This window comes from Anser brachyrhynchus (genome assembly GCF_964034855.1).
Source record: "Anser brachyrhynchus genome assembly, chromosome: 2".
NCBI lineage: Eukaryota > Metazoa > Chordata > Aves > Anseriformes > Anatidae > Anser > Anser brachyrhynchus.
The window spans coordinates 99,034,208-99,058,330 of NC_137695.1; the positions used below are offsets into that span (position 1 = coordinate 99,034,208).

Genomic DNA, 24,123 nt, shown 5'->3' on the forward strand with positions numbered 1-24,123 from the left:
GTTTGTGCAGTGCCTAGCACTGGGTGGTCCTGCTCTGTCACCAGGGGTCCTGGGAAGAATTACAGTGCAAATAATTGTAGGGGGGTGAGGAGAGGAGTTCTTAAGCAGAAGAGGAGGTGGCTGGCCAAGCATGTGTGCCTGCCTGTGCGAGAAGTAGCTGGAGTTTTCTTCAGCTACTTTAAGGGACTTGGGACTTGGTTCCCATTACGCTGCTCGTCGTCTATCCTTCTTCTACCTCTGTGTCCCCCAGATCTGCTTTGCTCTGTGATCCCTGTCTCCTGGCTGCTGCGCGCTTCTGAACTTGATCTGGTGCCGACGTTTAGAACCCAAACATGGCGGGGACTTGGGATGAGTGGGTGGACGTGGCATGCTGAGCATGTGAGGTTTTTGGGGGAGGAATATGAAGCGGAGCAGGTTTGTGCTCAGGATGAGGACAGGAGCGATCCGAGTGTTGCAAGGGGACCACGAGAAGAATGGGGCTATGCTGGGAACGTGGGGTGTTGGCTGGGAGGGCGGCGGGCGGGCTGCTGACAGGCACCCAAGCCTAATCGATATTTAGCACTGGCAGCAAACTTAAAGAAAAGAAACCAAGAAATTCCTGAGAACGAAGAGAATTTGTTGGAACTAGCTAGGTTTGTGAAAGATGCGTGCCAGCAAAATCAGCCATTAAAAAGATATATATGTATTGAAGTCTGTTGTTCATACCTCGTCTTTTTTGTGAATACTCATGAATCTGATGAAAGTGCACATTTTCTAGACGTGGCCTTTACTGCTATGACTTCAACTCTGATTACTTTTACAAAGAATGTGCTGGGTATAATGTTTCCGATCTGTTAGAAAGGAGTAATAACCTAATGTTTTGAGCATTTTAAAGGGGTTAAAATGAAGACACACAGCAGTTTCTTCTTCCAAGCTTCTCTAGTTTTGATAGTTCTTCTTGCTAACAGTCATCCTATAAATCAAACCGCAGCATGATGATCAGGTAAAGGTGTGTGGAAACATGCCAGGCATTTGTTTTTATCTGACACAAACTCGGTGGTTTAGGCTTACAAAAGATGATGATTTATCAGGGCATTATAATTATAACTATTGTCATATGGTGGCACCCAGTAGCAGTGATTATCTGTTTCTGTTGTTCCTGGGATGTGTACAAACACACAGTCAGAATCAGTCCCTGGGCTTGATTGTATCTTATTTGTGTACATGTGGTTGTATGGATCCATTAATGGGTCATTAAAATTCTTCAAAGCATATCTGCTGTCAAGTTAAATGCTAATAAATGTCAGTTAATTATCATAGCCCTCTTCACAATAATAAGTTATTAGAATTAAATTTACTGTGCGTTTTACTAGAGAAAGGGGAAGCCAACTTCAGCATTTGATCCCCAGCTGGCATTTGAATGCGTATCCACAATATGTGGCAATAATTTGCCAACAGTCTTTCTGGTAGCGAACGCTGCTGCCTGTGTGTTCATGCTCTGGAAACACTGCGTTTTTCCTCTCCTCCAAAAACCCGGCTGGTGTCTGTGCAGGGACCATGGGCCGCATCCAGTCCTTCCCAAAGCTTCCAGGAAAACTCTGCGGGTGCCCAGAAATGGGAGTAATGCCAGCACGCCTGGGTTGTCCCAGGGGTTAGGGACCAGGAAAAACAAAGGTGGTTCATCTGTAGCTTGCCCACTTTGTATCAGTGGGGTAATAGTAACAAAATGACAGAAAAGTCAGGTAAGATGAGAGCAACCACCAAGGAGAAAGTTTGGCATGACACGTAGCATATGGATATCTTTATATGGGTGCAGTGCTTGCCCATGGGGTAAGGTATTGTTTATGCAACTTTCTCCTCGTGCAAAGATGCTCTGCTTTTTCAAACAGCAGTGTCAATGCTTTGGTTTTGGTCATGCAGCTTATTAGTAAGAGCTGTATGGCATAGTGAATATGCACAGGTACAAAGCTCACATTTATGTGTTTTCTGAGCAGCGCAGTGCAGCTGGGAGTAAAGTGGTGCCATATCCCGTGGACATGTAAATGGCTTTGTAGTTTCTTGGGTATGCTGGTTAGAAAATGATACAAATTCCTTCGCTTTAGGAACTTGTATCATTTTGGCCCCTGGAGACTAACACTGTGAATTTCACTGGGGTTTCTCCCCTGGCTTCAGTCACATTAATTTAAACTTACGTCAGTGTACGTGAGACCAGAGGTTGGTATTCAGCGTGCTAAATATGCGCTGTGGCATAGAAAGTGTAGCAGGATGGAAGGAAAATCAGCTAACAGAGGGAGGGGACGGTAATGGAGTATCTCCTGTGCCTCTGTGCTTTACTTCAACCCCTGTTGTCCCTGAGTCATGTTTAGTCCTAGCACAGGTAGGTACGGCCTACACCAACTCCCTCTGGGTCACAGAACAGGGTCGTTTGTCTCATTTTCTGACTGCTTTTCTCTGTAACCCAACCTGCCGTGTAGGCTGGTGATGAATTCATTGCTTTTGTGTAGTCTCATACGCTCCTGTGTGTGCACACAGACACACACATGCACTGATACAAAATAAAATCTTCAAAGCCCTCACTGAATAATCTTTCCTGACATCGGTGAGCGCTTATTACTCATCTGAGGAGTCTCGCTGACCTCAGAGACACTTTCTCATGAATAAGAGTTTACCAGTGTTAGCAATGGTTTCCCAGTCTGGCCCCACTGACTGGTATTATTACTCATTCTAAGCGTGGCATTTCTTTTGGAGACAAAACCAAGTGCTGGTGGTACCAGGTAATGATTTGAAAAATGTGAAATTGTTGTTTTCACTTCTGTTATTGATGCTGGCAACCTATTTTAAACCAGGCAAACATAGTACCTATAGCCCCGTAGGTAAAAATGCCTCCTTGGTAGCGCAGCATCATGTAGAACACTTCATCTTTGTGACAGCACATTGTGATGCGTTTTTGTCCCCCTGCCTCCTGTTCATCCTGGTGGACTCAATTCTCTGTGATGAATTGCCATCACTACCCACTGAAGTGGAGGTTTCGGGGGTGCAAGTCTGGCTAAGGTGGTGCTCTGCATGTACGGGACATGCACATGTGAGTCCTGTGAATGTCTTTGTTTAAACTACAGGTCCATTGTTAAGGGAAAAGTGGCACATGGCTTGGTAAGTAGGGGGAAAATGAAGGCAATGTTATTGTTGTTATGACATCTTTAGGCTGATACAGAGGCTCTGTTTTTTTTACTTCCTCAAATATGCCAAAAGATGCCTGGCTAAGTGTTGTTTAAGAAAATACACTTTCTTGACAGAATAGCAGTGTGTGATACATTTAATGGCAAAGGCAAGAATGCAACTTAATTAATAGTCACTGAAGAATACAGCAGTTTTTCAGTATTTCTGCTCTTCTTATCTTGGTAAAGAGCAAAAGATCCCCCCTCCCTCCCCTCCCTTCTGGTTTTGCGGAAGTAGGTTGTTGCTAATCCTCTATACTTCTGAGGTTATACATTAGCAAGGACCGTATTATTAACCCTTGCACGTTCATTGTTTGGAATATAGGCATATACTATGCTTACACACATGGGGAAAAAAAAGGTCACAAGATTTATTCTAAAGCTATAAAGGTGGATATGTGGTGCTGGCAATAACCAGAGTGTACCCTAAGGCATCCTTACATTGCCAGTTGGGATTTGAGCTTTTATACAAGTAAATTTTATTGTCTAGGTTAAAAGCCAAATTCATTGAACCAAATTAATCTCTGGTTCATTTCCAGTGTTGGCAGAGTTTAACCAGGGACAAATGTAGCCATTTGGTTAAACATTAAAGGATGTTATTGATTTGATATTTTAAACTAATATTAGAGTAAGCTCAAAATTTAAATATGTTTTGGAGTTTTTCTGTGGGGTTGCTGTGCTGCCAATATTAAAATGGATCTACTTTTTTTTTTTTTTTTTTTAATCAACATACTTGCCATGAGTACAAAGCTTGTAATTTAACACCCGTCCTTGATCTGGCAAGCTGATCCATCTAGGCAGATGCTAGTGGCCACTTGGAAACCTATTGAACTGATGGCAAAGAGTTGCTCCTGTGGGTCAGTCTGTACAATTGGGGGGTTAGTTTCAGAGGCAATTAACAATTCACTGTTGCCTAAATTTAGAGCTCAAATAATTGCTCCGTTTTTATAAGAGGAGAAACACTGCCTTTATTTGAAATGCTCATAACAAGGATAAAAACACAGGTAATGTACCTTACATTTCAGGGAAAACAGTTTGGCTGTTTACTGCATGGAGATGCTATGTTTGCGTATCAACATAACCCAGCCGTTGGTTTACGGATTGAGAATCCTCCTGGAAATGCCACAAGTCCATAGTGCCCCGAGTGCTGCGCTTAGCAGTTGAAGCTCAGATGTAGTTTTCAGATCTATGAAGTGTCTGAACTTTTGCAGCTCCCCGCTGGCTGTGTTTTTCCAGGGCGCTCAGGCGCTTGGTGCTCTTCCCCAAGTCAGCTGTAATTTATGCTCGGTCAGAAGAGTCTCAGGCAGCCCAAATGATAGCATTGCAATTATCCTCAGAGACACTGTCAGCTTCAAGACAGCAGCTGCCGGAGCGGTTTATGCCTGTCCAAGTTAAAGGCATGGTTATGTACATGATGCTGGTCGGGGCTCAGGTCTGGGCTGGGGACCTGTGGGCTGGCAATGTGCTCCTGCAACAGGTGTGGAGTTGGGAAACCAAGTCACAGGCAGGAGTGGGTTTTGTCGTCTGTTTTTCTAAAAGCAATGAGGAGAAAGCGGGGAAAAAAAAGATTCAGGAAAGCTAAAATGTTGACATGAGTAAATGAGACAGGCAACGATTTAAATGATCTCCCTGCTAACCACCTGGGTAAGATTTTCCCCCTTGCTCCTCGTGTCCCATTGTGGCAGCACGAGGGGTTGAGCAGGGAAGCACACCGCTGTCAAGCCACCCCATTCCACACCCTGAGCTCTTGTGCTGCAACCCCTGTACGGATGTCTTTTGGCCAAAAAATTTCCCTCCGGTGTCATTTTAAGAAGCATGTTTTGACAGTGCTGGCTTGCATATGCTCTTAGAGGGAGTCACTGCAGGTGTCACTGCAGATAAGACTCTTCTCTGGTGTGCAGTTAGTTGGAAGACTCCAAGACAAAGAAATCAGGGAGAATTACTTTTTTAATAAGAGCAACTACCCTTCTCCCTGAAAACAGCATAAATATTAGGAAATGATGTATCAGTGTTGGCTCTACCTCTGGGGAGTCTATTTGTTTTAATGACATGTTTGTTTTAGACGGTTCCAGGTGAAGGAAAACGTATTTGCTAATATAGAAGGTTTTGGTTAATCCAAAATGGTGGTTTAATGTTTGCAAAGTAGTACTCACTACAGTGTCAAGTACATTTGTTATACCCAAGCCTTGCTACTTTTTCATTGATGAGGGGGTTTACTTAGCTCTGTGGTCTGAGTAGGAATGTGCAAATGCTAAGCTCATAAGCAAGGCTGATACACTCGCTAGATCACTTTAGAGACACATGAACAGGAAATATTCCTCATTATGTAAAAGGAGAAAATGTTCTGGGATTGAAAGTAAAGTTCAAACACCAAGGTCATCTTCAGAGAATAAAAAAAAACACCCTCTTGCCCAGTCAAAAGTAGAAGTGTGTGGTTTTTATTTGTCTGTTCGTGTTTTTTCTAACTGCTGTGGTGTACGCGCTTGGGCACAGAAATGATGCCTTACCATGGCTGTTGGCGGACAGATGACCTTCCCAGAGGTCCTGGGCTGGGTTGGTTCTTCAGCCTGTTCTAGTCGTCCTTTCAGGAAAGAGATTGTATGAAATAGCTGAATCAATATTAAGAGGTTTTTGTTTGTTTGTTTTTCCTAATCTATCCACATTGTTTCTTTTGTGGTTTTGACATCCGTGCCTGTGAAGACCGTATCTGCTGAGAGATTTCGTTAACACACAAGGTGTTCTATGTAACTTTGCAAGGGGGAGGAGGAGAGGATTTGGCTGGGATGTAGCAATTAGCAAGTATGCTCAAGTGCGGGAAGGCCAAGTTGATACAATTACCAGAGTACAGTCAGACTGGGTTGTCCCGGGCTTGTTACTCTTCCTCTGGTTACTGACGCCGGGACTCCGGTGGCACTGGCCGGTGAGGCATCCTGTAGTGTAGCAGGGCATCTGTGTGTATGAGCCAGTTCATACAGTTCATTATCTTACCGATTCAATAATTTGGAGCCGTATTACAGCATAACAAAAGGAGTTTGCCTGCTTCTTCAGATTAGCAAGATCTGTCTTTTAAGACAGGATTAAAATGTAATCATTCTGTATTTATATAACAATCACTTGGATTGGTGTATGCTAGGTAGTTTATATAAACTTTTCTTTAGGATAGTTATTTTATTTCTAAAAGCTATTAGGTGGCTGAGAAATTGGTGTTTTTTTTTTAATATAAATTGAATATGAGTGTGGCTTTTTTTTTATTTTTATTATTTTTATACTCTGTGTATAGGATTTTCTTACTCTGTGCAGTGGTGCAACCTAGAAGGCATTTGAAGTGACTCAAAATTAGTAGATTTTGGTGCAGGCTGTCCTTGAATTGTGTCTAGAGATTGTGTGCCTCATACTATAAGGATTTCTTATCCATCCTTGTAAGTCCAGCGGGTCAGGCTCCTTGGGCAACCAAATCCCATGTAAGAGAGCCACTGTCCCTCACTGTGTTGTGTCTTAGTTTGTCACAGCAGATCACAATGTGGGGCAGAGGAGGAAGTAGTGATATGGGGACCTTCATGCCGTAGCTCCTGGGAAGGAGAAGAAGGCAGGGGTATGGTGTGGAAGTGGTGGCTCACCTCTGCTGGATATGTTCAGACGGTTTTGTTCGAGTTGAGGAGAGCTTTGAAGTCTTCTGATGGAAACACTTCCTCCTCGCCCCCTGTCTTCGCTGTCAGGTGGCTGGGTTTTTCTACCTACACTTTACCAGAAGTGTAGGTTTAGCTGCCATGCTTTACAAGAAGACAATGTTTCCTGTTGAGAACAGAAATTACGTACAGAAACGTGTTTGATTTCTCAATTCTGAGTGTCTGTTCTCTATCAGAAAAAAAGTTGGGGTTTTTGGTTGTTTTTTTTTTCTTGTTCCACTCATTCAGTTTTAAAGAAAAAGATTCAAATTACATTATTCAAGACCATGTAAAACATTTTAAATAATTTTCTTGGCAAGCATAGACAATCTTAGAGAGTTGGGAGGTGGCAAAGGAAGAGGAGCTAAAAAGTAATGGTGCAGTGAAACCAGACCTCTTAACATTTTTCTGCCAAAACTCAGACAGCAATTTCATTTCAACTGTAGAATGACATGATAGTTGCCCCTGTTGCAACATCTGAATAACTGTGAGGAAACACCTGAGTATCTCTTGTTTGCTGACTGTGTCTTGTTGACTTCATGGAGTGACACACACTTGTTCTTCAGTTCAGGCCTAGATGCCCACAGCTGTCCTTGCTTTCCTCCATCGGCAGGTGGTTATTTGTACAGATTACAAGGGAAGTGGTAACAGCTTTGTGTTTCTTGGTGTTCTCATTATGCCTGCTAGGAAGCTTCAAGGAAATACGTAGAGCTGTCAGGAATGTAAAAGACGCAGAGTCCTCTTCTTGAAGAGGAGAGACTTGGATAGCTGATGAAATCGCAGCCTTTGGGTGCTGTGGAGAAACGAACTGAAGTCATTATGACATTATGGCAGAGAGCGCCTGATCTGCCAAACTGTCAGCTTTTGATGGACACGGTATCTAGTGACATGATGTTGCACGAACGCCAGCCGGTTTCTCGTTCTGTCAGCGTGGTGGTTGCGCTGCCAAGGGATTGTTACTCACTCAAACTATTGCAAATGCAAAACGCTGCCGATCAATACTATAGATGGACAATTTGCGTTTGCTGATTATCAGTCCTCTATTGGTCTTTCAGTCATGGGTGTGTTACATGGGTAAACAAGTGGTTGAAAGGACTGAAGTAGTGGTGGCAGGTAATATTTGTAAATTAAACCATAAGCATTCTCAGCACTTTGTAAATTATAAATAGTTTCCTGACAGCTTTCCAGCATCAGTTTTATTTGGGAGCCAACTCACTGATACCCTAAAATTGAGGGGAAGAAAAATCAATAGAAGTATTGGAAAGTGTTGATTTTTTTATATATTTGGTGTGTTGTGTGTTTGTTTAACACAGCACTGAGTGAGCATCCCAAAGAAATGATTTTACAACACTGCTGTGACTAAATGCCTCCCAAATGAGTCTGGAAGCAGGTTCTAAAAGTGGAGATGCAGCAAAAATAAAGGAAAAACATGAAAGAGCGAACACTGACATTATGCAAGATAGCAGAAGAGAAATGTTTCAATAATGTTTACAAGCATTCATACAAAGGGAAAAAATAACACAAAACATTCCCACTTAATAGTATTGATTTTACATTTAAAAAATGAACTGCAGCTTATTGCTTCCAAGTCGTAGAGAATGCCATCCACAGATACAGGGAGAAGTATGATGGAGAGGTTTTTGCTATGTGCTTAGACAAAGTAATGCTGGAAGGATTAAAGGACTTCTCAGGTGAGGTCATCCTCTACTTAATGCTCGTTGGGAAAGCACAGGCATCTTGTCATGTTGGTTGAATATATTTTGAGCGTTAAGATTATTTTTGCCACTGTATCCGCTGTGTTAGTGATTGTTTAAAAAGAAGATCAAAGCTCTGGTCTTCTGTTGGCAGCCTTTCATACAATTCTTTGAAGGGGAGCGTGCTTTTTATTTCACTGTGACAATTCCTCATTTTTCATGTGTGTTGGTTTACCATCTCTAGAACAATGCTCAAATTACTTATTTAGACAAAAACTGTAAAATCTGGATGACCTAATTAAAGATGTCTAAATTGGCAGTCCTGTGTCCTGGTATTAAGTATTCCCTTACTCAGAAGAGCTGAGTACTTAGAAATCCCATTGCAGTCAACGGGAATTGCAGTAATAAGCACTTGGAAAAGCAGGCTCTCCTTGTTAAGCACTTAAACATGACGGTTTATAGAGATACCTGAGACTTGAAAAGTGTTTGCCTAAATTAGTAACCTAGTTAATATCTCCAGAGCCAATTAACTGTTCAGAAAATATTTGCACATCATTTTGAAAACTTCAGCTTTAATGTTAAATAACTTTAAATATTGTGTTTTTTACTTAGAGTAGATGAATAGAATTTGATAAAGTGTTTTAGTACTACCTTCTGGAAGAAATCTTGAAATATCACACTGAAATCTCTTATTTTAGTTTTTGTTAAATTTACTATGACATGATTCTACTAACACTTAATATGTATGAGTAGCTTTGAAAATACGAGCAGCCCCACTGGACTTAATCAGATTATTTATGTGTGTGGAGCTACTCAGTTGCGTAAGTGTTTGCAGAATTGGGGCTTGTGTAAAGTTTCAGTTAATGACTTAAGTTTCTTTTTTGTTCAGTTCTCTAATAGCTTTTTAAAAATGTCTGAAAAGCCTGCATTTACAGCACAGCCCACTCTCTGCATTCCGTTTCAGAAAGGAAAATCATTTTAAGGTCAACTTTTGTTTCTGTAGAAGGGAAAAAAAGCAATGTGGAAATAGAAGAGATTTTGGCTTTCTGCATGTTTCGTCATTGTCACAATGGATTCATTCATAAACCTTTGCGAAGACGTGTTCTGATATTTTTTCTCTAATTGTAAAACGTAGGTGCAAGTTTTCCTGGAGAATAACAACACAAAAGCCTTAATTTAGAGTTGTAATTATGAAATGCTGACTTGACCATTCAGAGCAGTAAATGGTTTTATATGGAATGAGGAGATGGATGAGGCTTTCGCTAATGCAGGGCACTTCAGGACACTATAATTTATGTGCATCAGATATTTGTATTCAGGCCGTATACAACAGAACATGTGGAAATGGTATGACTGCATCTTTTAGAAAAATATGTTAATAAAATAGCAGTTTTAAAATAGATCCTGTAATACTGCCTTAGTGTGTGGACAAACCATGAGGTTCAGAACATCCTAGATTTCCTCAGACAATATAAAATGCTTTGTTGCTATTAAATTTTAAACACTGTGTGTCCTTTAAAATAGACATTCTAGGTAATATCTGGAAGTTTAATGGTTTCAGGTGTTTTTTGGCTTGCTGTTCAGACAAAATGGGGCATTTTCAAGTAGCAGTTAAGTGTGCTAAAACCTACACTTAAAAGATGGACAAAATGTTACTTCCTTCAAAAACTTGCTCTATAACACCCCTCCCCTCTCCTTTTTTCATTCCTTCTCTGTACAAGAGAGACTTTTTTTTCCTTTCTAGGTGTGCGTTCTTAAGTACTTTACACTAAACTGGCTGATTACTCCTAATACAAAAAAAAAAAAGCATATGAGAAGATGCATAAAAACACAGCTGGTATTTCCAAGGGAACCTCCAAAATTAGGTGCCTAACTCTCTTTGGCTACTTTGAAATTTTCAATTTACAGTTCTTGTTTTTGTCTAAATGTTGTACACCTGAATACATATAAAAATATATGAAATATGCTGTATTATAAAACTGACAATATCTCTTTCACGTCAAATGGAGAAAGAAAAACAAGTTTTCCTTAACAAAAAGGATCAGGCTGAGGTGAAACTTTATTTTACCAATATTCTGTGGTGAACCTGCATAATAACAGTTTGTGGAGTTAGAGTGATGCTTAAGTAAAAATATCAGGTTGGGTCACAAAATATGTAGAAGAAAGAAATGTCTTCGTGTGGCTGGATGCAAGAATGAGCTGACCTCTCAAAGACATTTGATCTAGGGAACTCACTGTACCGAGATGTTATCAGAGTAAAACATTACGTCTCAGACTAAGTAATGAAGAGGTTACGACATATGCCTTATGGCATAAGAGAGCTACTAAGAACATGAAGTTAGAAAGACAACTTTTCAGACAAGGATGCTGTAGCCTGCTTCTGTATTACTTTGCACCTTCTACAGTTGGGGCATCATCTCATGTGGCTGTTCTTGTGTTGTAGTGATGATGCCATTTTTAGAAATTTTTATTTTTTTTTTGTGAATCACTACTATAGAGGCTCAAATTTTGACGAACTGTCCTCATGATGGTGCATGCTCTGTTAATCTTAGTAACAGATATGATCAATGTATGCCATAAAATGGCTTTGTATTCCAATGAAATGTATTTAAAACAAACAAACAGAAAAAAAAGCACGCTAGTATAGCAGTTAAGTTCTAGATCAGCCAAAGTAAAGCCACAGAGTGCTTGCAATTTCTCTAGCTCCGCTAGTTTGTATGAATGGTGAACTGGCAGCACTTGTCCTTGATTATTGTCAGTCTTAGAAATGCTTTATATATGAGAGTCAGTTCGTATTAGAAACAAACACTGTATTTTTAGGAAAGCAACTTCTTTACTCTGCAATCTACATCTCATATGCTTCATTGAAGAACAGCTTTATTAAACCAGCAACTCCTTGCAGATCTACTCTAGAGACCGAATCTGAGGTGTGGGTTGATCTTGTGTGTTGTTTGTGTTTGTCGTTTTGTTTTTTTTTTTTTCCCTTCAGTGATGAAATGAGCATTAGCAGCAAGCAGATTTGCTGCATGTTGCTTCTCCATTCATGGAAAAGCTGAATTCAGTTCTATCAAGCCAATTTCCTGTTTAAACGTCTGTTTTTTTTTTGTTTGTTTTTGTTTTTTTCCTCTCCTTGTTGTTGCCCAGAACTGGAATTGAGATGAAGCAAGAACCATTTCTTCCTGATCTTGACACGTGTTTGCTTTTCTTGGCCAGCTGAAAAAAAAATGTTAGAACAAACTTGATGCGAAGGCACTAACAGAATAATTAAAACCTTGTACATAGTTTATCAGTTGTTGATTATGTTTCTTCAGATAAGTGATTCGGCAAAAATAATTATAATGCTCTGAGGAAATCTGCCTGTGGGCACTAGAATTCTTGGGTGAAGAACTCTGGTTTTGTGTGTGTTTGTATTTCGTCATTGTGGAGAATCTCCCTGGAAAGATTTTATTGTGCTGAATGAATGAGACCAACTTTTGGCTTCAGTCTTTGTTCTCCCTTGTTTTGTGAGGTACTTTAAATGAGGAGTGCCTTCAATGCCTGAACAGCTGCATTTCTTCCTTTAGGGCTTTCACCAGTGAAGAACAATAACAATAACGTGGAGATAACTTAATTATAAAATGCGTAGATGTTGTTTCGCTTATTTGAACAATAGGCTGGAGACATGGGAATATGAACCAGTGAAGCAATAAACATTCTTCTAATAAGGAAGCATTTACAAATGAAGTAGCTTTTAATTTCTGTATTTCTGCGCTGTGCTGAAGATATGTTGTGGTTTTATGCTTTGGCATTCGGTACGTTTATGTCACAAAGGGCTATGGTAGTAGTTCAAATATTTTTGGGTTGCAGAGACCTTATAAGGAAATGTAAGGTGATACAAACTGCTCTTTCAGTTGCGCTTTCCAATTATTTAATGCATACGGAAACATAGTTCACTTCGGGTTTGTGAAAGCCATTAATCTAATAATATCAATAAGCGAGTCTTTTCTTGAAGTCACCCGCTGTGCAGTTAAAACTAAGCTGGAATATAAATTGATGTTTTTGCAATCCAAGGAGTTGTAATGCAGTATCACATAGCCTAGCAACAGCTCAGTATTGGCATAACTCACTGCCGTAATGAGCTGCTAACACATAGGTGTGGCAGTAAAGTGTATAAACTATTGCAAGCAAATCCCAGAATTTGCATGTGTTGCTTTCATTTACAATGCTAATAGAGATGACAAACATTATTAACTTATGGTAATTAAAATGCACGTCTGTAACTTTATGACATCTCTACAGTTTGTTGTATTTTAGGTTGCAGGAAGCATTATAAACTCTGAAAAAGCTGTAAAGAGAGGTTAATAGAAGTTACCGAGTACAATTCGAGATTTAAATGGGGAAGACTATAAAAGTATTACTGTTTTTCTTATTCAGTTATTTCCATATATTTCGTGGTTCCTAAACTACTTTTTCAAGTGTATATCTGTGTTTGTGTATATTCTTGGTTAGGAGAAATGTTTTAAAATGACTGCTGAGATGCATGTAGACAATAGATGTGTCTGACTCTTTTTTAATGATTTAAAGTTGTTATTCAGTTAAGTTAGACCTCATGGCACTGATACACATCTGGTCATTACTTTCTTTTGGAAGTACTTCCCTACCAGTTTGCCTTCATTAACAGCTACCAAGTGACTCTTAGAAAATAATTAAAATTTCATATGATGGTATTTCTAATATGATGGCTGTATTGTTGCTGGAAAGTGAAATCAAATGCTTGTAAGCCACAAAATCTCTACAGATGAGTTTCACTGTATCAAACAGAGAAACTTCTGGTCTTGCAGCGAAAGCTCTGGAGGTTGCTGTGTGTTGGTAAATACACTAATAGTGTCCTCTGTTTCTTCCTAGCAGTACACCATTCACTCAAGAAATTGGATGGTGTTGGGTATTGAAGCCCTTTAAAATTTACATCTTTTCAAATTACGTTGCTTAAGCAAGCAAAATCCATGCGATTAATTATGTATGTTTTTTTCCTTGATTTTTGCTCCTCCCCTTCGGCTAGAAGACACTTGGCTGGGGTTTGTCACTGAGTCCATCTGACTGAGACGTAACTCGTTTGCCTCTTTTATGTAGCTGCAATGGTATCTGGCTTGCAGCAATGAAGCGGTCGGTGCTGCTGTGCGATGGGAAGCTGTGACACGGACACACACCACGTAGCATCCACGGTGGGAGGAGGTGTGCTTGCTTTTCAGAGCAGTTTATGTTCTGGGGAACCAGTGCTGTTTGTCTTCCCAGGTTGGAAGTGGTGGTGTCAGCTTTCCTGGAGACTGTTGACCTCTAATGTATGTTCATAAAAAGGAGGGGAATGGAGTCAGCTTCACCTTGGGTAGGTGTGTTCCCACCGTGCTGCCAGAGATGCTCGGCGTGTGCTGGGTGGCTGCAGTGCTTGCTGTTTTGCAACTCGCTGTTAAAGATAAGGCTTGGCCTGAAATTCTGCGGTCACATAAAAGCAACTTCCCCACCCTTAAACTGGAGGTGGCTGGGCTGTAAGATCTGAGCACAGGGAGTCCTACAGCCTTTTCTTGTGCAGCAGCAGATGGGTTAAGATTTGGTATTAATAGCCATGAGAACATCAGAAGGTCTGAACTGGCTCAGAATGAAGGCTCATGTTCTGCAGCATCCTCCCTTTGACAGTGCTCTGTGTCTGATGCTTGCGGAAGGAGCATGAGATAATGGGACGAGCCTTCGGTGACAAGCCCTCCTGGGGTACTCTAACACTTTTGACCAGTTTTCAGTTTAGTGACTTCCTAAGCTAAAGGTTGTGTCTGTCTTTTTGGTTTCTTAGCCCTCAATAGGTTTTTCTTGCATGAGGTTGTCCATTTCCTTCTGTTCATTGCTTGAATCAGTCAGGTGGTGGTGGTGCTAAGCAAATTGAGAGCTTTCTTAAAACCTTAGGTGCCTTGCTTTCCAGCTGATCTACAGATAGTGGCCTTAGTCTGGGCTTAAAAAGAAGTTTTGCACTCCGCTGATGTGAGAGGAAGCAATTCCAGAAGTGTGAGGGGGATAGAATGGCAGCCTGGTACTTAAAAACGAAGGGCTGACATCTCCTTTCTCGTGCGGGCCTAAGCGTGCAGTGACTGCGCTGAAGTCAGTGCAGTAAATCCGGATTGACACCCATGTGGCTCGGATCGGAGTTTGACTCATAGCTTGTAACAAAAACAGCTTTGAGTGTGCCTAAACCTCCTGTGAGCTGGCGATCTTTCTTGCTAGCCCTGAGGTGAGAGGTCCTCGTGGAATAAAAGAGCTATATAAAACTGTCAGGAAGAGGATCCCGGAGAAGACTTCCCTTGTGCAAGAGGTACCGTGCTGCCCCAGGGCCACCCCTTGAACGTGACCCTGTGTGAAGCCTTTTGTAGGCACATTTGAGTGAGAAAATGGGTGCAGCTAGGGGCCTGCCACTTGTTGGCTGTAGACCTGAAGTACCTGGCTGTCGCTAGCAGCTGCTGAAGGGCTGGAGCAGCTTTTGGGCTGGCCAGACACCGCTCCGTAGGCTGGGCCTCTGGCCACACAGTCATCTTGGAGGCACAAGGGTAGCAGCATGAGATCAGCGCTCATTTGTACCTTGGGTCTATAGTCAGCAACCTCATCTGCATAAGTTTGAAATTGTTGATATTGCTAGTGAATAAGATGATGAAATAGATGCTATTCCAAGGTAATATTGCTAGCGAATAAAACGATCAAATAGATGCTAGTCCAAGCCTTTCTTTTCTAACATCATTGGTGCATCTCAGTGAGTTGGCCTGCTGACTTCTCTTTCACAGGATACGTAGTAATATGGGTCTAAACAACCAAATCCTTTCCCTCTCACTGGCTGTGGCACTAGCAGATACTACAGCTGCCTTTAGCTGTACCTATGAGAAACAAGTTTTGCAAATGATAAACCCAGTGAGACACGGTGGGGTTTATCTTAGTGTCAAGTCACCCTTAGTCACCCTTAGTGCTGTCCTGTCTTCTGATGGTATTATTACCATCTATTCTACTTATATTCCTGGTTATAGTTTATGAGAGAGATTCTGAGAGGAGATCAAGGTATATTTATTATCTTTCAAGGTTTTGCTATGTTTGTGCTGCATTTGTACTGCAAGGCACTTGGCAGATACGACAAAGGACTTGTGTCCTGCAGAAGTGGCTGGGGCCAGGGAGAATGTGGCACTGGATGTCTGTCATTGAGTATCTTTTATTTTACTTGGTTATAAGAACTCTTCAAATTAAGATATTTTTAACACTGTATTTTATCTTTACTGTTCTTAGTTTTGTTAAGTCTAGTCAAAAGCATTAAGGGAGAAAATATTTATGAACTTCTATTGAACTTACATTCAATACCTAAATCAAGTACTTTTTTTCCTTCTTTTTCCCCCCCAAAAAATAAAATAGTTTGTATTCTTAGGCTTTTTTGAAACAAATCTTATGAAGTAAGTGGGAGCTATGTATGCTTTGTACATCTGACCTCTACTGAATGAATACGTGGAGGGATTATTCTGTCACCCAGCATTAGATGCTTATAGGAGAGCTGCTGTAGCCTTCTGAGGAGAGTTTTAAAGGTGAAATGGATGGAGAAAGGGATACCATGTCTGTCTACTTCAGTTGTCATGTTTCTACTTATGATTTTGTCAATAGAAGGGATGGGGATTGTTTCCCAAAGGCGCTTTTTCTGCAGCCTGGTGACTGCAAAACAAAAGATGTAAGCATCCAAAACACGGAAGTAAATTCCTATGCTTCACGGTTGTTGGAAGAAGCTTGAGACTTGACTGAGTGTACTGTAAAAGCTCAAAAGGCAAATAAAAGAATCCACAGCTATATTATATTTAAAAACCTCTCCTAAGTCTTTGGGTATCTCATGATATTTGAGTGCTTGACTCATGAGGTTTAGTGCTTTGAGTTGGCAGTACGATAATCATAATCTTTATTGTACTTTATGTGCAGGTTTTAAACGTACCTTGTTTTCTGGGTAGTGTTTTTAAGTGACACCTTGGCTTAATGTGTTAATTGAATTAATCACACGTGGGAAGTTCAGGAGGTACTCAAAAGCCTATCAGTAGAGAAGTGTAATAGAATGAGGAATGAAATATAGCATTTAGTAGTAAAGTTGTATTTTAAGAGTGTGATGTCAGAACGAATTGCCCTACTTGATTAAAAGCCTGATACATGTTAAGAAGCTTCTTTATGTTTAGAAAATAAATGATATTAGATAAGGTACTACGCTTGTGACCCTGTACATAGTAGTAATAATAGTATATATATTTTTCCATCAAGAATGTGTTTTGTTTTGCTTTTTATCATTAGTTAAGTTTTAAGACTAACTTTTTTTTTTTTTTATTTATTTATTTCAAGGAAATCCTCTCTTCAGATTATAAGCAGTGACTTTGATAAAAGTACCCATTACCATCCTTAGGTAATCTAAGGAAGTAAATACGGGAGTGCTTATCTAAACCTGCTAAAATCCAAAATCCTCTACAAAGTATTAGCAAACATTGTAGCTGACTATTGTAGACTTGCCAAAATTAGATTACATCTACCTAAAAATGTGCTTTTAGTCAGACATTTTCTGTAGTTTTGCTTGGTATTTCTACTGATGTAAAAACCTCTTCATTTCAGTGGAGATTGCTCCCTTTTTATTTGTATGCTCTGTGTTCAGCACTGAAAGTAAAGTAGCCATGGAGTACTAGAGATTATGTATAGCTATAAATGGTTTGTTCTGATAGTAAGAAGCGTCAAGTAACTGTAGTGCAAGCAGTCATTCATATACAGAGCAAGTATAATACTGTGCTGTTACATCATAATTATTTAGCACTCTCTAAGGCGTGCATGTATATTAAGAAGGAATAGGTGAGTAATAAATGTGACATGCAGAAAAGTGGAAGCGATCAAAAGATATGTAGCAGAAAGTAGGAGGATGGCCTGTACGTATGTGGCTAAGACAAACTGCATTTGTGTGTTAGGAACAGAATCCCCAAACATCCCGCAATGAGTCAGTCGTGCAGTAATCCACGCTTATTTGTTGTGTAACAGGTTTAAGGATTTAGCAGCGTGGCTCAAATTCTACTCTCGGAGTTGAAGAGTCACAGTTACACTGTGCTTCTCAGATGGAAAATCGATGCATCTAAGCATTGCCTGAAAGAGTAAAGGAGTATTTGTACTTGCAGAACAGTGAAATGTGTAATACGAATCAGCGTGTACATGCTGGAGTTAACTTGTTTTGGAAAGCTTTTAGATCAGAGCTGTAGTCCCAGTTATAGAAAAAGACTAATGCCTGTGAGAAGAATCACCTCGCTGATGTGAGAGTCACTGCTGGGCATCTTAGGTCTTAATCTGATATCCTGCAGAACCCACCTTTTCTTCCAGTTGCTTGTGAGTTGAAGAAGTGGAGAGAAAAGTGTTTCCTTTCGTGGTATGGGGCACTTGAAAGGTGTTTGTTATGATGCTTCTTGCTTGTTGTTGTTACCATGTAAATGGGTGATACTGGCTGGAAGCTTATGTCCCAGGCAATGAGGATGGAGGTTTGCGCTCCCTGCGAGAGATGGCTAGTAGCGTGCTTCAGGACAACATCAGTTGTTTCACATCAGCCTGGGTGCCTTAGGAGAGACAGAGAAGAGCCATGAAGTTTGGCAGAGAGAGCCATGTAAGCATGGAAGGAATAGCTAAGAGCAGTGACTCTTGATTTATGCTTTGCTTGTTTCTTTAGTACCTGATGGTCAATGGAGGCTCAATAAGAGATGAATTCCGGGTAGGCAACAGAGGGGATTAGTTTACTTTTGGGGGTCACGGGAACGAATCCTTGTTTCTCTTCTTTTAGCTGTGCTTGTTGATGAAAGAGAGACTTTGACTCTTTGAAAGATGAAGCTTGACTTTGTAGTGATGATTTGCTCTTAGAAATTATTTGAAGTAAGAACACTTGGCACTGTATAAAAGTGTATAAAAGAGTATGTATAAAAGATTTCAAGGCCCTGCCTTGAGGAATATACACACCAATTAAAACATGTAATATATACTGTACGTATTACGCATTCGGGGAAATAAACAAAACCGAGTGATGGATTTCATTTTGGAAAACAATTTTGAATCATTTATAGAATATGTTTTTAAGGACAAATAAAAAATAATTGGAAAACTGGTTCTAAATGCAGTGTCGAAACACAAGGTCATACGAGGGGAAAGGATACAAAAGATACATTAGGGAAAGTGAATCACTGCCCATGCAAAAGAAAATAGGGTAGGACTATGGAGGTCCCTGAAGGAGATGAATGACACTTGAACTTGGGATGAATGACACAAGACATTTGACCTGGGTTTTGGCATCCTTTGATATTTGGGAGGGTGTGATGCTGTTAGTAGCAGTGTTACTTGAATAGACCAGAGGGGAACAAGTTATGAGCTGGGTGGCTGGAGGGTCTGCTGTAGTAACTGAAGGCAGAAATGCCTGGAGAATGGGCATTTTCTGGGGAAGAGGACAGAAGGGACAAGAAGGATTTCAAAGGCCTCATATGTTCAGAAGAGGTAGAACAAGGCAGCGATGAATGTGGGGAGTTTCTCCACTCATTACTGTCCTGAACAGTAATACAGGAGGAACAAAGGGGAGATGTCCAGTGAGTTTTTAAATACTGAGTTTGAAATGGCTGGCAGGGAATTTGCTGGGGGACAGCACCCACAGAGAGGATTTTGTGAAAGGGGAAAGGAAGGAAGATGGCAAAAGGCGAAAGAAAGGTAAGGAAGGAGGCTGTGTGCCTGGAGGCACTGACTGTGGAGGCTGAAATGAACTTGCAAATGGATAGCCAGTGAGCCAGGACTGAAGCTGTGTAAGAGAGGGAGAGCCCAAATGGAAGAATTAGTCATAAAGGGCCCGAACAGGTTTGAAAGAGAGAGGAGGAGGAGGTACTTCTGGAAGAAGCAGAAGTGCTAAGGAGAACTGAGAAAGCAGAGGCTGAAGGCTGAGCAGACAGAAAGAGAGAGGTGGGGAAAAGTGACCTTTAAACTATGTCAGCAGGACGGTGGTGGCTTGGGAGAGGTAAAGAGCATGGAAGCTGCATGCAGATGATCCAGAAGGGATTTGACAGCCAGGCCAGGCAGGCGGCACACGTGGATAGCTCAGGCTCGGAGGCATTGCAGGTGACGAAGGCTGGTTGGAGCTGGGTGGGAGAGGGGAATTAAGGAGGTCAGTGCCACCAAAGTTTGGTGTGTGTGAGGGTGGTGAGATGGTGTGGGCATACACTGAGGTGGAAGGTGAAGTGAAGCATGTGTAGGGATAACATTAGGTTGACTTCTTCTCTGTCACAGAGGTTGTTTGTGGCTGTGTGTTAAGTAGCCGCAGTTGTTTGAAAGGATAAAGTCTAACTATAATATCTAGAGATGCAAACAAATTCATGTTTTGTGTGCCTTAGGGTGTGTGCGGTTCATGTTTGTTTTACCAGTCAATAGATCTGTCTTGGAAGTTGTAGTGTATCTAAAAGTAAGCAAACTAGTAACAGCCTGTGCAGTAGACTTTTTTTTTTTTTTTTTTCCTGCAGGCTTGTTTGCTTGCTATATTTTGAGTGATAATTTCAGATTTCTGATTTTGGTTGCTTGTGTTTTCCTTCCTTTCCTTCCTTCCTTTCCTTCCTTCTTTTCCTTCCTTCCCAGTAGTTCCTCAGCATTTGCACACAAGGGTTGCACGAGACTTCCTGAGTTAGGGGTGGTTTTTGTTCCTTTGCTTTTCTCTGATGTTAGGGCAGTGGTCTGCCTCCCTGTTCACACTGCTGCTGAAAAAGCTGGCCAGAGAAGGCTAGCAATGAGGTCAGAGTTGGTTTGGGGGATGGATGTCCATCTGGGCCCTTTTCTTTCATGTAGGATGCACTTGGATAAATCATTGTCTGTCTGGATTTTGGGGAAAATTACACGTGCTGTATGTGAGGGATTGGCCCAGTGATTCATAGTATTTGATTAAATGGCAAGGTAAGGGGAGGTATCTGTACCTATTTATGTAAGGAAGGTGGAGTAGCCCTGAACAGAGTTGTCAGGGTTTATCTTATGATATCCACAATGTACTGAACTGCCAAAATCTGAAGCATGCCTTACATTGTGCAGTAATGAGAGCAAAGTTAACAGGGTTGGTAAAATGGGCCTTGAAATCATATTTATAAGCAATGCGTGGAATCTGTTTGTCTCTGTGTGATACATTGCAGTGATGTTCCACAGAGATAGTTCAGCACTTCAGACCAAAATAAGCCTGGCCAACTGACAGCTGAAAGATTTGATTTTTGGGTTCAGTTTCTCTTCTCCTGGCTGGGAGCTTTGAAATCCAGAAAAAGTCATCTCGTGCTTTGTATTCATTTGGTATACGGGGCTATTGCTTTGTTCCCTTTGTGTTTAAAAAATGAAATAGTAAAAAGAGGGGAAAAATAGTTACCCTGCTGTGTAAGTCAACTTGTGTTTTATGGTAACACCGCTTGTTATGCTAGCTGTACCTGTTTCCTTTCCTGTGCTGACAGTGACAGGCCAGTGCAAGGCTCAGTGTATTTCACGGTTGGATTTATCACATACATAATGGAAGTAGATCTTAACAATGAGAACTACAGAAAACTCTCTAAAATGAATTTATGGAGTAGTGAAACAACAGCAGACATCTTCTGGTCTTTAAAACTGCTGGTGAGCTTAGAAACTTGTGAGCTCTCAGTTAAACTACCAGAAATCTTCTGGCTTATTAACAAGTCTTAAATAAACTCATCATCACAAATTGTGGATTAAGTGATCTTCAGTGGTACTGTGTACGTTAGTGAAAAGAAAATGAAATCAAAACATTTCCAAGGCACTGGATATCTGAAGGCAGATTTGCCTTCAGTGCTGTCTCCTTCTGTGTCGGGGGTGGTTTTGCTGAGCCAAAGCTGTGTGCAGTTTCAGTAACACACTGGGTCCCGAGTCTCAGCTGGTACGAGCCAGACTCCAGCTTCACTGGTTTGGGATCTCTGATGCAGTGTCTGTGTCCTGGCGTGGGCATAGTCTGCGTGTTTGACATTCGGAAATGTTGCAGAGAATGGAAAAACTGTGATTGAACGTCTTAATTACCTGCTTAAGTTCTTAAACGTTTAAGAAAGCTTCCTAAAATAGAGCTAGTCCATTCTGTTTAGTGCTTTGCAAGAGCTTACAGGAAAATACTATCTATAAAAAAAAAAAGTAAACCAACAACTGAAAATGAGTTCTCAGTGTTGTGTGTTTTGTGAGCTTTGTGTCACTTTTCAGTGCTAAGCTGTGCTACCTCCAAAGGTAATGTTTAACAGAATGCTTTTATGGCTTACTGCATATAATTATCCCTCCTTGTATTTCAGGGCACAGTTCTTCTCCTTCCCCTGCCCCCCATTTCTCTGTACTTCTGTGTTGGTTTTGTGGGTGTTGTTTTTTTCTTTTTTTTTTTTTTTAAGCTCTCTTGAAAATGGGACTTTGAAAAGAGATAATACTCTGCAGGGGGAAAAAGTAAGCAAACAACTTGCTGGTGTTCAGAATTATTATTTTTTTTATTACACTAAGGCTTTAATAGTTAATCAAATAACAGTGCTGTAATTCTAAATCTGTTAACAGGTTAACGCTTGGCAACACTTATATTTATAAGGTAATGATTTTACTGTAGTAATTTGAGCAGTAGGATATATTAGGTATAAGAGAAACCGATTTATTACCTTGAATTTCTTAATTCTCCACACAGCCTATTTCATAGTCATGTACCGTAGAAATAATCTTTACCTCCCATTGACCTGCTGAACACCTAGCTGTAGCTAATAAATTTGCTGTGTATTAAAAACACAGCTTTTTTTGCATTCAAGGTCTGCTGTGGATAAGTCATTCCAGTGCTGTATGCGTGTTCTAAAGCACTCAAGTTTGTGCCTTGTTGGTGTAATTGTGAGAGGGATGAATTGGGGCACTTAGGACAGTGTTCTTCATGAACTTTTGCTGGGGTAGGAAATCCACAATTCAGCGTGTTTACTTTTAATTACACACATGTTTTTCTTGCATTCAGGACTTGATTTACACAGCACGAAGGCATTCCAATTTTAGCTAATGGTATGGCTTCTCATTTGATATAAATTGATCTCATGGCACTGTGTGCGCTTACAGCAGCCGGGGATGTGGTTTGTATGGGGCTTGCATTGATGGGGCAGATGAAAGAGGGAGAAAGGAGGTGTGTGTGTGTGGTGTACCAGCAGGTTATGCCAGCTGATGATCCAGTCCCCATTCTTCTGCAGATAATGCAAATATAATAAAAGTAAATATTTTCTTGTCATGATGCTGCAAATAAAAGCAGGTATTTTTTTTTATCCCCCGTTTTAAGATAGAAACTGAGCAGAACATAATGGAGCATATTGGCAGGAAAATGCCCTGCCTATACAGTTGGAAATCAGCCCCCATGCTGCAGATTTAAAATGGCCATGTTGCAACTCCCTGCAAATTGGTTTGCGGTGGAAACCCTAACAAGATCATTAAATATAAAAGCACTGTTGGATGCTGGGAAAGTACTGTGCTACACATACATGTGTGCATCTCCATGGACGTGCATGAATGGACAGCATCAATGCCATCGATTTGAATAAGGAGGTAATATACAGTATTGAGGTGACTTTGCTTGTATTTGGAAATGCCTTGTGTTTATTTTGATACTGTCAGAATTGTGAATGTTTCTTCAACTTTTTAATTTTTAGTACTTGAAAATACACAGATGCTAAAGTAACTCACTTGGCTGTATGTGGCCAAATAAGAGAACATTATTGTTAAATTAAAGTACAATGGATTCGTTAATTTTTATTTTTATTTTGTTAAGATTTGCTCTAATTTAAAACGAGGCTCATATTCAGAATTAGCAATGGTATTGCAGCATGTTGAAATAAAAGCTTTTGACTTTCCAACATATATCATTAATGACCCTAGGAAAAGAAAAAATCACATCTGCACTAGTTCAGTTCTTGGCTTTTCTAGGGCTGATCAATAATCACATTGTGTATTCATTCCCCCCAGCCCCCTACCCTGCAAGGTCAACTTTAACTACTAGTCTTTATATTTCAGAAAAAGGACATAGACTGCCTTATACATTAATAATATTGGTCTCAGTGTTTCCTTTGGATCTAATTTACTGTTACCCCATCAAAAATCAGTAACTCTTTTCCTTCATTTTTACTTTTTTTTTTTTTTTTTAATTATTTATCTGTCATTTTTCAGGGGAGCTTTTCACCTCTCCCTACCTTCTGATGCTCTGTTGAGAAATCTAGGTAGGAGTTTGAGGATGCTGAAGTTTGCTATGGTTTTGCTATTTAAATGGATCCCTTCTTTATTGTATTATTGAATGTGACCATAACAATGGGAGAACAACAATTTAAGGGCTTCTTGTCTGGATGGTAACACAGCTGCTGCAATAAAGTCTTGTTATGGTTGACCAGTCACATTTGGACAGTTATTTCTAATTAGAAGTTCTTATTTACGTTGCATTAGAAAATAGTTTGAAACAAACTGATAGATATTTGAATGAAGTTGGTTCATTTCCTCCTCCTCGCCTTGCAAGATTAATGTTGCTTTTTTGTT

General features: G+C 40.4%; 1 protein-coding gene across 10 annotated transcripts in view; it reads left to right on the forward strand.

Moving 5' to 3' along the window:
- Window positions 1-24,123, forward strand: part of ZNF516 (zinc finger protein 516) — a 186,062-nt gene that overhangs the window by 78,140 nt on the left and 83,799 nt on the right. Inside the window, exon 1 of one of the 10 annotated variants that reach the window (XM_080578641.1) lies at window positions 16,966-19,692. The exons of 8 other annotated variants lie outside the window; for them this stretch is intronic. The gene's annotated coding sequence lies outside the window, so the exon portion shown is untranslated. Of the gene's footprint in view, window positions 1-16,965; window positions 19,693-19,735; window positions 23,146-24,123 lie in introns of those variants that run through there. One more of the 10 variants, XM_080578640.1, reaches the window with a different exon arrangement.